The 14,031-nt window shown below is 46.3% G+C and overlaps 1 long non-coding RNA gene across 1 annotated transcript; it reads left to right on the top strand.

Moving 5' to 3' along the window:
• The first annotated feature begins 10,123 nt into the window (after positions 1–10,123).
• LOC120495516 (uncharacterized) lies at positions 10,124–13,591 on the top strand. Its single transcript, XR_005626067.2, has 2 exons — positions 10,124–10,812; positions 13,397–13,591. It is a non-coding gene; the product is annotated as an uncharacterized LOC120495516 (long non-coding RNA).
• The last annotated feature ends 440 nt before the right edge of the window (positions 13,592–14,031 follow it).

A 14,031-nucleotide genomic window follows, 5' to 3' on the forward strand; every position in this document is an offset into this window, starting at 1 on the left:
GGTCATTTCGAGGGTGAGTAAGCATCTTGTTTCGCCTCCACATTGGATGTGGTAGGGCTGCTGCTTCCAGCACAGGGATCGGAGTTTCAACAGCTCGGTGCAGCTTCGATTACCATCACCGACATTTTAACTTTTTCACTTGTTCAACTGGAATCGGAGTCTCAGGAAGTGTCAACATAGTCAACATTCCAGATGGTCGTTGATGGATCATGTAGCTCATGCGTAGTTATCTCTAGTTACCAGTTAGGTTATTCTGTCTCGATATTTTATATATCATGTCCTGCTGGCAGGATCAATTATATTTAGGCTGTGATGAACTAACCCAGGAGGAATGTCACTAGCTCCTCCCAGCACTGTTGCATTCTTTAAAGCAATTTTCAAATGAATTCTTCCACTGTTTGAACTTTCAGTGTTTTACCTTGCAGATGTTGGTTATGCTTAAAACAGCAGCATTACACTCCAAGTCAGAAAGCAAAATCCACTCAACCCCTTTTGATTACGTCTGTCTGCAGTGGTCCCTTCTTATCGTTATCAGATTATAGCTGTCTGTTACAGCGTTCATGGCTCATTCCAGGTGCAAAATACTCCAGATTTTCCCCATGGTCTTTTCTAATTTCGTTCCTCACCTAATTCCTTCCTCAAAGAATGACTATAAAGGCTTTGCATCATATTATCAATTTATAAATTGGGATTAAATTCTGTCCCTTTTCATTTACGATCAAATTACTATCTATCATAACTAACAGAGCACTAATCTTTAACCTGGTTCAGGATTCGTCAGTTCTGTCCTCTATAGCTGCAGTCTATCTCCCTCCCAGTATACTGGTCATCCTTCAGGATCTGGGCAGCCACTACAGCAGCTGATCGTGGCATTCCATTTCAGTTATTAAGATCCTGGACAGATGGTCTTCCTCTGCATCGGAGTTATATAAGACCCGATCTAAAGATCATTCTCGAAGCTCAGCAAGCATTGCAGTAACGATTCAGGTAAATTCCTATGCAATTACTGGTGGTGGTGTATGCTTCTCTATCTGGTGATAGTTTCAGCTCGAATAATTTGCCTTGCGCCATCACTGGCTATATGGTCCTTAGGGGGCTGGCTTTGTGCAGCCTAGTGGTTTCTAGGCACGTTTAGTTATGCACAGCTCTAGCAGCCTAGCGGCTCAGCGAACCTAGTCTATGCATGGATTAACATGACCTTATCTCTGTATGGCTCTGCATGGCTTTGTCTATGTGGCTCAGTGTGGCCTTGTTTGTTTGCGGCTCAGCGTGGCCTCGTCTCCGTGGGGCTCAGCGCGGCCTAGTCTCCGTGGGGCTCAGCGCGGCCTAGTCTCCGTAGGGCTCAGCGCGGCCTAGTCTCCGTGGGGCTCAGCGCGGCCTAGTCTCCGTGGGGCTCAGCGCGGCCTCGTCTCCGTGGGCTCAGCGCGGCCTCGTCTCTGTGGGGCTCAGCGCGGCCTCGTCTCGGTGGGGCTCAGCGCGGCCTCGTCTCGGTGGGGCTCAGCGCGGCCTAGTCTCTGTGGGGCTCAGCGCGGCCTCGTCTCCGTGGGCTCAGCGCGGCCTAGTCTGTGTGGGGCTCAGCGCGGCCTAGTCTCTGTGGGGCTCAGCATGGCCTTGTCTCTGTGGGGCTCAGCGCGGCCTTGTCTCTGTGGGGCTCAGCGCGGCCTTGTCTCTGTGGGGCTCAGCGCGGCCTTGTCTCTGTGGGGCTCAGCGCGGCCTTGTCTCTGTGGGGCTCAGCGCGGTCTCGTTTCTGCGGGGCTCAGCGCGGCCTCGTCTCTGTGGGGCTCAGCGCGGCCTCGTCTCTGTGGGGCTCAGCGCGGCCTCGTTTCTGCGGGGCTCAGCGTGGCCTAGTCTCCGTGGGGCTCAGCGCGGCCTAGTCTCCGTGGGGCTCAGCGCGGCCTCGTCTCCGTGGGCTCAGCGCGGCCTCGTCTCTGTGGGGCTCAGCGCGGCCTCGTCTCGGTGGGGCTCAGCGCGCCCTCGTCTCGGTGGGGCTCAGCGCGGCCTCGTCTCTGTGGGGCTCAGCGTGGCCTGTATGTGGCTCAGCGTGGCCTGTCTTCGTGGCTCAGCGTGGCCTCGTCTTTGTGGCTCAGCGTGGCCCTGTCTTTGTGGCTCAGCGTGGCCCTGTCTTTGTGGCTCAGCGTGGCCCTGTCTTTGTGGCTCAGCGTGGCCCTGTCTATGTGGCTCAGCGTGGCCCTGTCTATGTGGCTCAGCGTGGCCCTGTCTATGTGGCTCAGCGTGGCCCTGTCTATGTGGCTCAGCGTGGCCCTGTCTATGTGGCTCAGCGTGGCCCTGCCTATGTGGCTCTGCGTGGCCCTGTCTATGTGGCTCTGCGTGGCCCTGTCTATGTGGCTCAGCGTGGCCCTGTCTATGTGTCTCAGCGTGGCCCTGTCTGTGTCTCAGCGTGGCCCTGTCTATGTGGGTCAGCGCGGCCTCGTATATATTAAATAAATAAGTGATAAATTAATTTTAAGCGTGAGCAAATGCGTAAATGTCTCATGTAATTCAGCAGCAGAAAAGTATCTTCATATTAAGTTAAGCATGCTCGACTTTAGATCGTAGAGTTCCGTTCCCACTGCAATATCGATGGAACTCTACTATCCATGGAAATTGATATACCCATGTTGACTACCTGTTTGCTAACTCTTTTTCTTCTTCTATTTAGGAACCACATAAAATACTCCTGGTGGGTATACTTTTCTTTCATGTTCTTTGGGGGTGGGCTTCGTCCAGTGGAATTATTCTTCCACTCATTTTTGGGGGTCTGCTGCTCCCCTGCCTTCATCTTCAGGCAGGCTATGCCGAATCCATACCCTCGGATCGCGAGTTACGGACGGGGCCTACGCCAAATAACTTTTATTGCATATATGGCTTGCTGGGCTGTTAATAAAATGTTATATCGTACAGTATCTTATCTCCCGAGTCTTTCTGGTAGAACCATTCATTTAATGCAAATAGTCTACTGAACCTTTCCTGTCCTTGTCTGTACGTGGGAAGCGGTCCAGACACGATGATCGCTGCTTTAGGCGCTGTGCTGCGTACCGTCTCGATCAGGCTCCTGTAGTCCTTCTTGAGAACCTCCGTCTGCCGCAGCCTGATGTCGTTCGCTCCCGCGTGCAGCACAACAGCTCCTGAGCACAACAGCATCTGATGTTCGCCATTATAACAGATAAACAGTAAATTAGCAGTGATACTACAACTATCACCACTAATTTAGGACTTATTAGTAGTACTACAACTATCACTACTAATTTAGGACTGAAATGCCAGAAATAAGCAGGATTCAGTGAAACGGGTGTAAAATGAGACGGCTAGTAGGCGAGAGGGCACGCGTGGAATGCTAGCGGGCTAAGGCTAGTAGCCGGGATTCGGAAGGTCGGATATAAGTAGCGATATCAAAGCAATCCAATTGTTTTTTATAAGGAATAGTATCGAGGATAAGTTCACATGATATAAAAATAGAAAGTGCTTGTTTATAAATAAGTGGTAAAGAAGAAAATCAAGGATTAGTGAAGAAATTCTCCGGAGCTACAAACACAAACAACCGATCGCACGTGCATGCGTATCTGCTGAGTTGTAGTATCACTGCTAACACACACACACACACACTCTCTCTTCTCTCTTTCTCTCACAAAAATGCTCAAACTCACACTCAGACGAAAAAACACACACTTTCACACAGAGACGCACTCACGCCCTCACACAAACACACACTCTCACACCTGTTGTAAGGAATGAACAATCTCCATTCTTGAATACATTTAAGAATGTTCCAAGTCACTTCCTAGATTTGCAAAAGTGGCTTGCATTGGAAGATTCCTTAACAAACACTGATTATTATATACATATTAATTTGTTGAATATTGATTGTTTTTATTACATGACTTCTTGTCAGGGAAACGTCCTCGGGTTACGACTGTAACCCTTGTTCCCTGAGAAGGGAACGAGAACTGCGTCCAAGTGACACTTTGGGGGGAACGCCCCTCAGCGTAGCGTCTCTGAAGCATGAATGAAACTAAGCCAATCTCCGATTGGATCAACGTGATGACGTGATGTGTGACGACACATAGGCGGAAGCATATATAAGGAACCGGCACACACAACATGTCAGCTTCTGTGATGAAGCAAGCGCTCCCAGGCAGGGGAAGGCGTGGCCACGAGACGCAGTTCTCGTTCCCTTCTCAGGGAACAAGGGTTACAGTCGTAACCCGAGGACGTTCCCTATCGAGGGAACTCAAACTGCGTCCAAGTGACACTTTGGGGGAACGAGTACCCACTACGCCACAACGCGCCCTGCCTGTCCTGGTGTGAAGCTGCTCACAGGCACACTCAGGACGCGAGCACAAGAGAGCCGGGTGTCGACGGAATGTCTAAGCTGTAAAACCTAATGAAGGTATGTGGGGTAGCCCATCCAGCTGCATCGCAGACTTCCTGGATGGGGGCCCCTGCGAGAAGGGCCCTAGAGGATGCTATGCCTCTAGTGGAATGGGCCCTCACAGCCAAAGGTGAAGGCATACCGCGCACCTGATAAGCTGTGGAAATCGCATTGACAATCCAGTTGCTGATGGTTTGTTTTGAGGCCGGAAACCCCTTTTTGGGCGACCCGAAACATACCAGCAACTGGTCCGCCTTCCGCCATGAAGAGGACCTCTGAATATATATCCCTAGTGCTCTGACAGGGCAGAGCCTATGAAGTCTCTCCTCATCCGCCGTCAGGTGAGGTGGGGGATGAAATGCCTGCAGAACCGTAGGCCGTGCCACATTAGATGGCACCTTAGGCAGATAGCCAGGCCTAGGGTGAAGGATGGCCTTAATGTTGCCTGGAGCAAACTCCAGAGCGATCGGGGGAAATGCATACAGACGCAGCCTCGGCCACGTCTGCACCATAGCATCCAGCCCCAGTGGGGCTGGAGGGGTGAGGGAAAACCACAGCGGACAGTGGGTCGTCTCTTGAGACGCAAACAGGTCCACTTCCACAGGGCCGAACCTCTGACATATCGACTCCACCACCTCGGGGTGAAGTCTCCAATCCCCGGGCCTCAGCCCCTGTCTCGACAGGACGTCTGCTCCCTGATTTAGACTTCCCGGGATGTATGTTGCTCTCAGAGACAACAGTTTCCCCTGGGACCACAGGAGGATCTGATGCGCCAGTCTGCATAGAGGGCGAGACCTCAGGCCCCCCTGATGGTTTATATAGGCCACCACTGACATGCTGTCTGACCTCACGAGGACGTGATGACCTCTGAGGTCCGGCAGGAAGCTCCTCAGAGCCCGGGAGACCGCCAACATTTCCAGGCAGTTTATGTGCCAGGAGGAATGATGGTCCCGCCATAGGCCTGTCGTGAAGCGGCCGTCCATGACCGCGCCCCAGCCCGTGAGGGAAGCGTCTGTCGAAACGGTTTTACGGCGACCTGGCGCTCCCAACACTGGACCTTGGGACAAGAACCAAGCTTTCTTCCACATAACCAGAGAACGAAGGCATCTGCGCGTAACTCTGATTGTGTGGAACGGGTTTCCCCTCGGGGAGAACCCCTTGGTTTTTAACCACCACTGGAGGGCCCTCATGTGCAGCAGGCCAAATGGAATGATGTTGGACGCTGCTGCCATGAGTCCCAGCACTCTCTGGAAATGCTTGACAGTGACGGCTTGGCCTAGCTTTATCCCAGCCACTGTGGCCAGAATGGACTCGACTCGCGCAGGTGACAATCGTGCCCGCATTACGACCGAATCCCATACCACTCCCAGGAACGTAGTCCTTTGGGCTGGTATCAACACGCTCTTCTTCGTGTTTAGTCTCAACCCCAATTTCTGGATGTGGGCAAGAACAACATCTCGATGCTGAACCGCCAGCTCTTGAGACTGGGCCAGAATCAGCCAGTCGTCTATATAGTTGAGCACCCTGATGCCCTGGAGCCTCAGAGGTGCTAGAGCTACATCCATACATTTGGTGAATGTGCGGGGAGAGAGAGCTAGGCCGAATGGAAGAACCCGATATTGGTACGCTTCGCCCCCGAAAGCGAACCTCAGGAACTTCCTGTGGGATGGAAGGATGGATATATGAAAGTATGCGTCCTTCAGATCTATCGTGACGAACCAATCCTCGGATTGGATCTGACTCACGATCATGGGAATAGTGAGCATCTTGAACCTGAATCTCCTCAGAGAGCGGTTCAGATATCTGAGATCTATGATCGGACGCAACCCCCCATCTTTTTTGGGAACTATAAAGTAGCGGCTGTAAAACCCGGACTCCCTGTCTAGTGGAGGAATATGCTCTATGGCCCCCTTTGCCAGCAGGGAGTTTACTTCCTGTTCCAATACCCGACCCTGCGTAGGGGTTGACTACAGTCCAGACCACCCCGTTGAATCTGGGTGGGTGGAACCCGAACTGCAGCCTGTACCCGTATTGTATCGTGCGCAGCGCCCACGGGGAAATATTCGCTAGATTTTTCCATGCATCGAAATATTTCGCCAAGGGAACCAGGCTCTCGAGCCTGGTTTCGGACATTAATCGGGATTCGTTCTCGACCGCCTGAAACAGATCTCCGGCAGGACTGGACCGAAAACGATTCTCGATGGGCGAACGCAATTGCTGCCCGTCCGCAGGCTCGTGGGGCGGACAAAGCAGCTTGCGATCGCTGGAAACCGATGCGTCCCGAAACGTACTTGACGGCGGGAGAACGACATCGATTTCCTGCGGGCTCCGCGAGGGAGACGACCTCAGTCGCTCCATCACGGGTGGGGGCGCCCGCAGAGATCCTAGCACTGCTAGGACCTCTTAGATGTTTTCTTAGCCTGCAGGACGGCCCTCAGGTCGCCCTGCTTGGCTTGCGGCTTAGATTGAGAGCGCCGTCTATGCCCCCAAGCTCCCTGAGGGGGGGCTCTAGACGCGACGCTCTCTCTCTGAACCTGCCTGTAGGTGGAGGAGCTGGTACCTGGCTGAGGCTGCGACTGCCCACTGGGGGCAGACTTCCTGGATACTGAGCGGCGAGGGAGAAATTGTTTGAAGGCCGCTGATTGATTTTTCGCCTCCTGAAACCTGTCGACAACGGTATTAACAGCGTCGCCGAACAGGCCAGAAGGCGAAATCGGGGCATCAAGAAGGAAAGCCCTGTCTTTCTCCCTGATGCCCGTCAGATTTAACCATAAATGTCTCTCCGAGACCACCATTGCCGCCATGGAGCGACCGACAGCGCGGGCCGTCTCTTTGGTGACTCGGAGAGACAAATCAGCGACCTTCCTCAATTCCGCCACATCCTCCGGAGTTGGTCCCTCACCCTCATCAATATCCTTAAGAAGGTCGGCCTGGTACGCTTGGAGAAGTGCCATGGTGTGAAGACTCGCACCAGCCCGACCCGCAGCCATATATGCCCTGCCCACCAGTGAAGATGTTTCTCTGCATGGCTTGGTGGGCAGCACCGGGGCTTTAAAGGATGATGCCGACTCAGGTGATAAATAATTAGCCAAAGGCTGTTCAACCCGCGGCATCATCCCATAACCATTCTCTCGTGCCCCCATGATATTACTATATTTTAATATAGTGGGATTGGAAACACGAGAAGAATGGGGTTTCTTCCACGACTTACACACCTCAGTATGCAAATCGGGAAAAAACGGTAAGCCCCGATGATGAGGTTGTTCCCTGTGCTGCAGGAAGCGCTCATCTAATTTGCTTTTAACTTGCACTTCCTGCTTTTCTTGTGGCCAATCGATCTTTAAATGAGCCACTGCACGGGAAACAACCTCTACCAGCTCCTCATATGCGGGGACACGGGGTGGCGAGTCATCCCCGAAGTCCCCGCCCCCTTCGATGCTGAGCACGTCCACCTCCTCGGAAGCAGACAGCTCAAGCATCGGATCCTCGACTCGCGCAGAAGAAGCCGCCGAGCGGGCTTCTGCGCGAGGCTCGAGGGCATCGGAACTGTCCGATGAATCCCGAGAAGGTGCCTCAGCAGCCTCGGGATCCCCAGACAGATCCATTTGCGAGCCCCATGAAGAGCGTCGCCGCGCCGCCGAGGGTCCCGCACCACGGGGCTCACGAGGCTGACCCTCTTCATTGAAAAGGGCCAGCCGGGAACGCAGCACGCGGAGCGGTAAAGCCTCACAATGCTCGCAAGCAGCTCCCTCGAGAGCTGCCTGCGCGTGCTGCATTCCCAGACAATGTGTACACAGTTGGTGTGTGTCCCCGCCCGTGATGTAGCGAGGGCAAGGGTGCACACACCGCCTGAAATTCACACTCGCCATTATCAGATTTTAGGGAGATATACTTGCTTAGACAGACAAACAATAAATAAGACTGACAGTCACAGAGAGCGCTTAGCTGAAGAACAGAAAGCTGAAATGTTGTGTGTGCCGGTTCCTTATATATGCTTCCGCCTATGTGTCGTCACACATCACGTCATCACGTTGATCCAATCGGAGATTGGCTTAGTTTCATTCATGCTTCAGAGACGCTACGCTGAGGGGCGTTCCCCCCAAAGTGTCACTTGGACGCAGTTTGAGTTCCCTCGATAGGGAACTATTTGATTGTTTTGAGTACACTGACCTCTTGCTGCATTTCCTTTTTAGAATTCAGACCAAAAAAATATATTTAAGAATTGGATATTTAATATGAGACATCCTTACCATTCAATACTCTGAGAAAAATATGAGCACACTTGCTGAAAAGAACATGGTGTTTACATTGAACATGACATTATTTTGTTTTGTTGCGTTTTTATGCATTTCTTCATGAGTTCAAGTTCATATGTGTTTCAATTGTGAAGTGGACATTTAAGATGCTTTTCAGATGCCTCACAGAGAGCCCATTCACCCACTGAGGTCTGTCCAGACAACCGTACCGCTGAAGGTGACAGGATTGGTCAAGAACCCTTACGAAAAATAATTGCAGTACAATGAAGTACAACTGCAGTAAAACTGCAGTTCAAAGCAGTATAACTGCAGTACAATGAAGTACAACTGTAGAATTGCAGTATTAACGAAGTATAACTGCAGTATAGATACAATGTGACTGTAGTACATTGAAGTGCAACTGCAGTAAAACAGCAGTACAAAAAGTAGAACTTCAGAATAGTGAAGTAAAACTGCAGTACAACTGTAGATTTGCAGTATTAACAAAGTATAACTGCAGTATAGATACAATGTGACTGCAGTACAACTGTAGATTTGCCGTATTAACAAAGTATAACTGCAGTATAGATATAAATTGACTGCAGTACAACTGTAGATTTGCCGTATTAACGAAGTATAACTGCAGTATAGATATAATGTGACTGCAGTACAACTGTAGATTTGTAGTATTAACAAAGTATAACTGAAGTATAGATACAATGTGACTGCAGTACAACTGTAGATTTGCAGTATTAATAAAGTAAAACTGCAGTATAGATACAATGTGACTGCAGTACAACTGTAGATTTGCCGTATTAACGAAGTATAACTGCAGTATAGATATAATGCAACTGCAGTAAAACAGCAGTACAAAAAGTACAACTTCAGAATAGTGAAGTAAAACTGCAGTACAACTGTAGATTTGCAGTATAATGAAGTAGTAGCAATAACTTCAGTTCAGTGATACACTTTAAAAAGTGATAGACTTTTTTTGATAGAGAAAACTAATCAATTTTTTTTAATCTTTTTGTTTTTATTGGGCTCTCAGGCAATGATATCAGTTTTGCCATTAAAAAGTGAAATTACTGAACCTAAATAAAGGAGAAAAAAAGACAGATGAAGTTTTTGTTTTTTGCATCTGAAGTCTTGGCCTACCAATATTAAACTGCACTGCAGTTCTGCTGTTTTGTGCGAGACATAGCCCATGTGACCAGAGCTTCCTTCGCGCGCACGCGCCGCGGGCGTTGTCCTGACAACGAGTCTCGAGAGCAGCTGATGCTCATTACTGTCAGTCAGCGTCTTTCCGCGTAGTGTCTGCTCCATAAAATATGGTTTGGTTGATTTCCTCACTGAAATTATCGTTCATATAGGTTCATATTTATGAACTATCACAATTAAAACACAAAGACATGACAGCATTACTCGTGGTGACGACGGTCATTTTAACAAGTGGAATGGAAGAGAAGCGTTTTCTGGAAGAAAAGAAGTTCATTGCGCGAGGCTTTGTCAAGTCATTCAGCTTAGAGGTGAGTAAATTATAACATATAATGTCCTCATATTTCTCTTTTTTTATTTTAGATTGGTGTAAAAAAGACTTTACGTATATGTTGTTCAGCCCGGTGGGAAAATAAGAGGAAACGCCGCTTTTATTATGTAATGTTAGTTTTACCATTCTCCGGTTTAACGTTACACTGTTTAACGTTAGTGTTAACTGCGTCACAGCAGATTGTGTAACTTATGTTTGCCCTTTGCAGAAAATTGTCTATCACTATTAACGCATTTTTTTTTTTAAACTATCTGTATTGTATGAAGTGCTATACACGGTGACTTTACTTGTTTAAATTTAATATCAGGAATATTAGAAATATCAGACACTAACTTACTGGAAAATACAAGCAAATATGTTCAGTAGTTTGACATTGTGTGCAGAAAGGAATTTTTTTTTTTTTTTAAGTAGGCTAACTTACTTTTTTTGTGTGATTGCTATTTCCAGGAAAATGTACTGGTAACAACTAAAAACAGAAGACGATGGCTGGGGTGAAACAAATATGCACTCACAGACTTTAAAAATTGTGTGTCTCTGCTTTTTTTCAGAAATACATGTTATTGGGCAAATTGTGTAGACTGTCAATGGAGTGACAGAAAGATTTCATCAAAAAGATCTTCAGTTGTGTTCCCCGTGTCTTGCGGGGTTGGAATGACATGAGGGTGAGTAATTTAACTTTTTATCTGGAGTGTTCAAACTCATTATTAATGCTGAACAATAAACCATAAATTAACATAAATAGGATGTAATTCAATAAGATTAAATCTAATATGGATATGTCTAGATATAGAATAACATTTTGCTAAAGAAAACCTCAAAAAGGTTCATTATAGATACAGTAAGATACAGTAAACACCTGTTCACACATAACACACACACAATATGTGCCAAAATGTCAGTTTTGGCGAGTGTCCTCATTAGAGCAGTTTTAAAGGTCCCCTGACATTTTTTTTTATTATTATTTTATAATGTTTCCTGGGTTGCCCTTATGTTAGTATGTTTTTTAGATCAAAAATAGTCATAATTTCAAATGACTCAGAGCCGGTATTGTGCCAATTTTCCACCCTCCGCCAGCGGAGCGCTGATGGGGGCGTTCACATTAACACATGTCACCACTCTTTTGCCATGTTCAATATTCTCCCCAACACTTTTTAAAACATCTTCGCGGCAAGGATGTACCAATACAAAATAATAAAACATCTCCAGTTAACTTTCAGACCATTCAATTTGTTCGTTTGTCAAATTAGAGTCCATCTAGCTCTGAAATGTGTTGTTTTTTTAAATCAAGGGCCAATCCCAATTCTACCCCTTACCCCTTCACTTTCCCCTTCCCCTCCGTTTTGCGCGTCCACGTGAAGGGGTAGGGCTGTCCCAATTCTCTTTTGGTTGGAGGGGGAGGGCTAGGGTGAAGGGCCAGATAGCCCTTCAAACGAAGATTTTTCGGGAGCACACTTCAAACGAAGGGGTATGAGAAGTGTCACTGCTAACCCAGCCTGGCTGCCCAAGCGACAAAGGAGACCCATAAATTTAAGTATTTGTGGCTTTAATAAGTATTATAACGACAAATAATGATTTGCTTTATGTTACATTCAATATTGTGTTCATATTTACGGTCAGTTTCTTCACAGAAACGTTTGTAAAAAAAAAAATCGCTAAAATTACTGTAGTTTGCTAACGATAGTCCCGCAACATATTTTCGTCGTCTCCGTTGTTTCCTGCCAACTTCACAAGATGCAAGAAAATAGCTGTAACCCACGCGACAGATAACTGCAGCTGTCGACGGGATCTTGGAAGTTGTGATAAACATCGGCGCATATCCTGTGACGTAGGCGCTAGCGACGACTTATAATGACGTTTAACGGAGGCGTAGTGGTGTCCCATTTCTTAGGGGAATATTTTCACCCCTACGCATTGCCACTCTGTTTGAAGGGTCAAGGGGAAGGCGAAGGGGTAGGGCTAGGGGAAAGGAAAGGGGTAAGGGGTAGAATTGGGATTGGCCCCAAGTGATCACTTTTTGGCAGGTAAAATACTGCATTATAATGGTTGTATTGGCCCTTTACAGGTATTTTAATAGGTCAAAAGTACTGGGTGAGTAATAATCAGTCAGATTTAACCTCATTAATATAAGCAACACATTTCAGGGCAGAAATAACCTTTCAATCAATAAGTGAAGAGTTCAGATGCAAAAGCCTCTAAGTGCCATTTGAAATTTTCTTCTAAAATGATCATTTTTATCAAGCTTGTATATTTAAGTTCAGAAATTTCACTTAAATGGCAATGAAGATTACCTATTAATTGTCATTTAAGTGAAATTACTGAACTTAAATATACAAGCTTGATAAAAATGGTCATTTTAGAAGAAAATTTCAAATGGCATTTAGAGGCTTTTGCATCTGAACTCTTCAAATAGAGGCTTCAATCACTGAAGGTTGGTTGTAATAATGGTTGTACTGGGTGAGTGATGTTTATTTGCACGTTATGTCTGCTTGATCCACATAAAAGCAACTGCATTCGTAAAGTGAATGGGCGATACACCTGTAACACGCGGCGCACGCTCCCGCGGCCGGCCATCAATCTTCGGCGGACCATCACTTTTCGGCTACGAGTCATTTTTAATACAATAAACGTACAAATAAATATTACAGATTAAAAAACGATCGGAAATGTCGTCCAATTTTCTAATACTATTGTTTGATGACAATACATTTGGAAAACAAAATACAGCCATTTCTGATTTTTTCTTTTAAACAAAAAACCAAGTTGCACCCTTTTTTAAATGTCATCTTTCATTCCGAAATAGAATAATGAATGAACGAAAAAGTACACGGGCCATGCGTGTATTTTTTTTTATATATTATATGGGGGGAAATGTGTATAAATATCGGTTTCAGCCAAAATGAGTTTGCAAATATCGGCATATCGAATATCGGCCAAAATCCAATAATTTGCATCCCTACCTAAGTGTCTCACACTGCATTTTCGCTCAAATTGACCTTTTCACTTGCGCATTGCTTGCTTTGTTTATGAGTCGAATTTTCCTTTACAAAGCAGATTGAGTTTGTTTGCAAATGCTGGATTTGTTTGTTTAATTATGGCACAATATTAATTCCATTGAATAACTCCTATTTCAAAAAACAGTGGCGTGTTCCTGCATTAACTTGCAGATTCATTTTAAGCATAATATATGCCTGTGGTGAAGAGTAACTGAAAAGATTGTCTCTGATTATTTTTGTTTGTTTATTACAGACTACTTCCAAAATTGTGTTTCCACATCTGAGATGAAGGCAGTGAAAAGAACGAAGTGGAATAAGAATAAGCTCTTCAAAAAACACAACTTCTCTGAATAATGTGGGGGAAGATGTTTGCATGATTTGTAAATAAACACTTTAAATACATTGTCTAACTCTCAGCCTGTTATTTGAAATAAAATAAAAAGAAAAATCACGTTATTTGTTGCATTGCCGTTTGAGACATTCACTGTTTTGTTCCTTAATTCATTATTGCAGATGTGTGAACTTATTTGGGATATTCTGGTTGTATTCCAATGGTATTGTACAGCATTTTATTTCTATTGCATTTCAGTAGTATTGTACTTTAGTCGAATTATGTATTGCAGTGCTACCGCAGCTATATTGCAGTATTATTGCAGTACTACCGCAGTTATATTGTAGTACTACTGCACTTATATTGCAGATCTACCGCAGTTATATTGCAGTATTATTGTAGTACTACTGCAGTTATATTGCAGTATTACCGCAGTTATATTGCAATATTATTGGAGTACTACTGCAGTTATATTGCAGTATTATTGCAGTACTACTGCAGTTATATTGCAGTATTATTGTAGTACTACTGCAGTTATATTGCAGTATTACCGCAGT

Source organism: Pimephales promelas, chromosome 17, assembly GCF_988280905.1.
Source record: "Pimephales promelas chromosome 17, fPimPro1.hap1.1, whole genome shotgun sequence".
NCBI classification, from domain to species: Eukaryota; Metazoa; Chordata; class Actinopteri; order Cypriniformes; family Leuciscidae; genus Pimephales; species Pimephales promelas.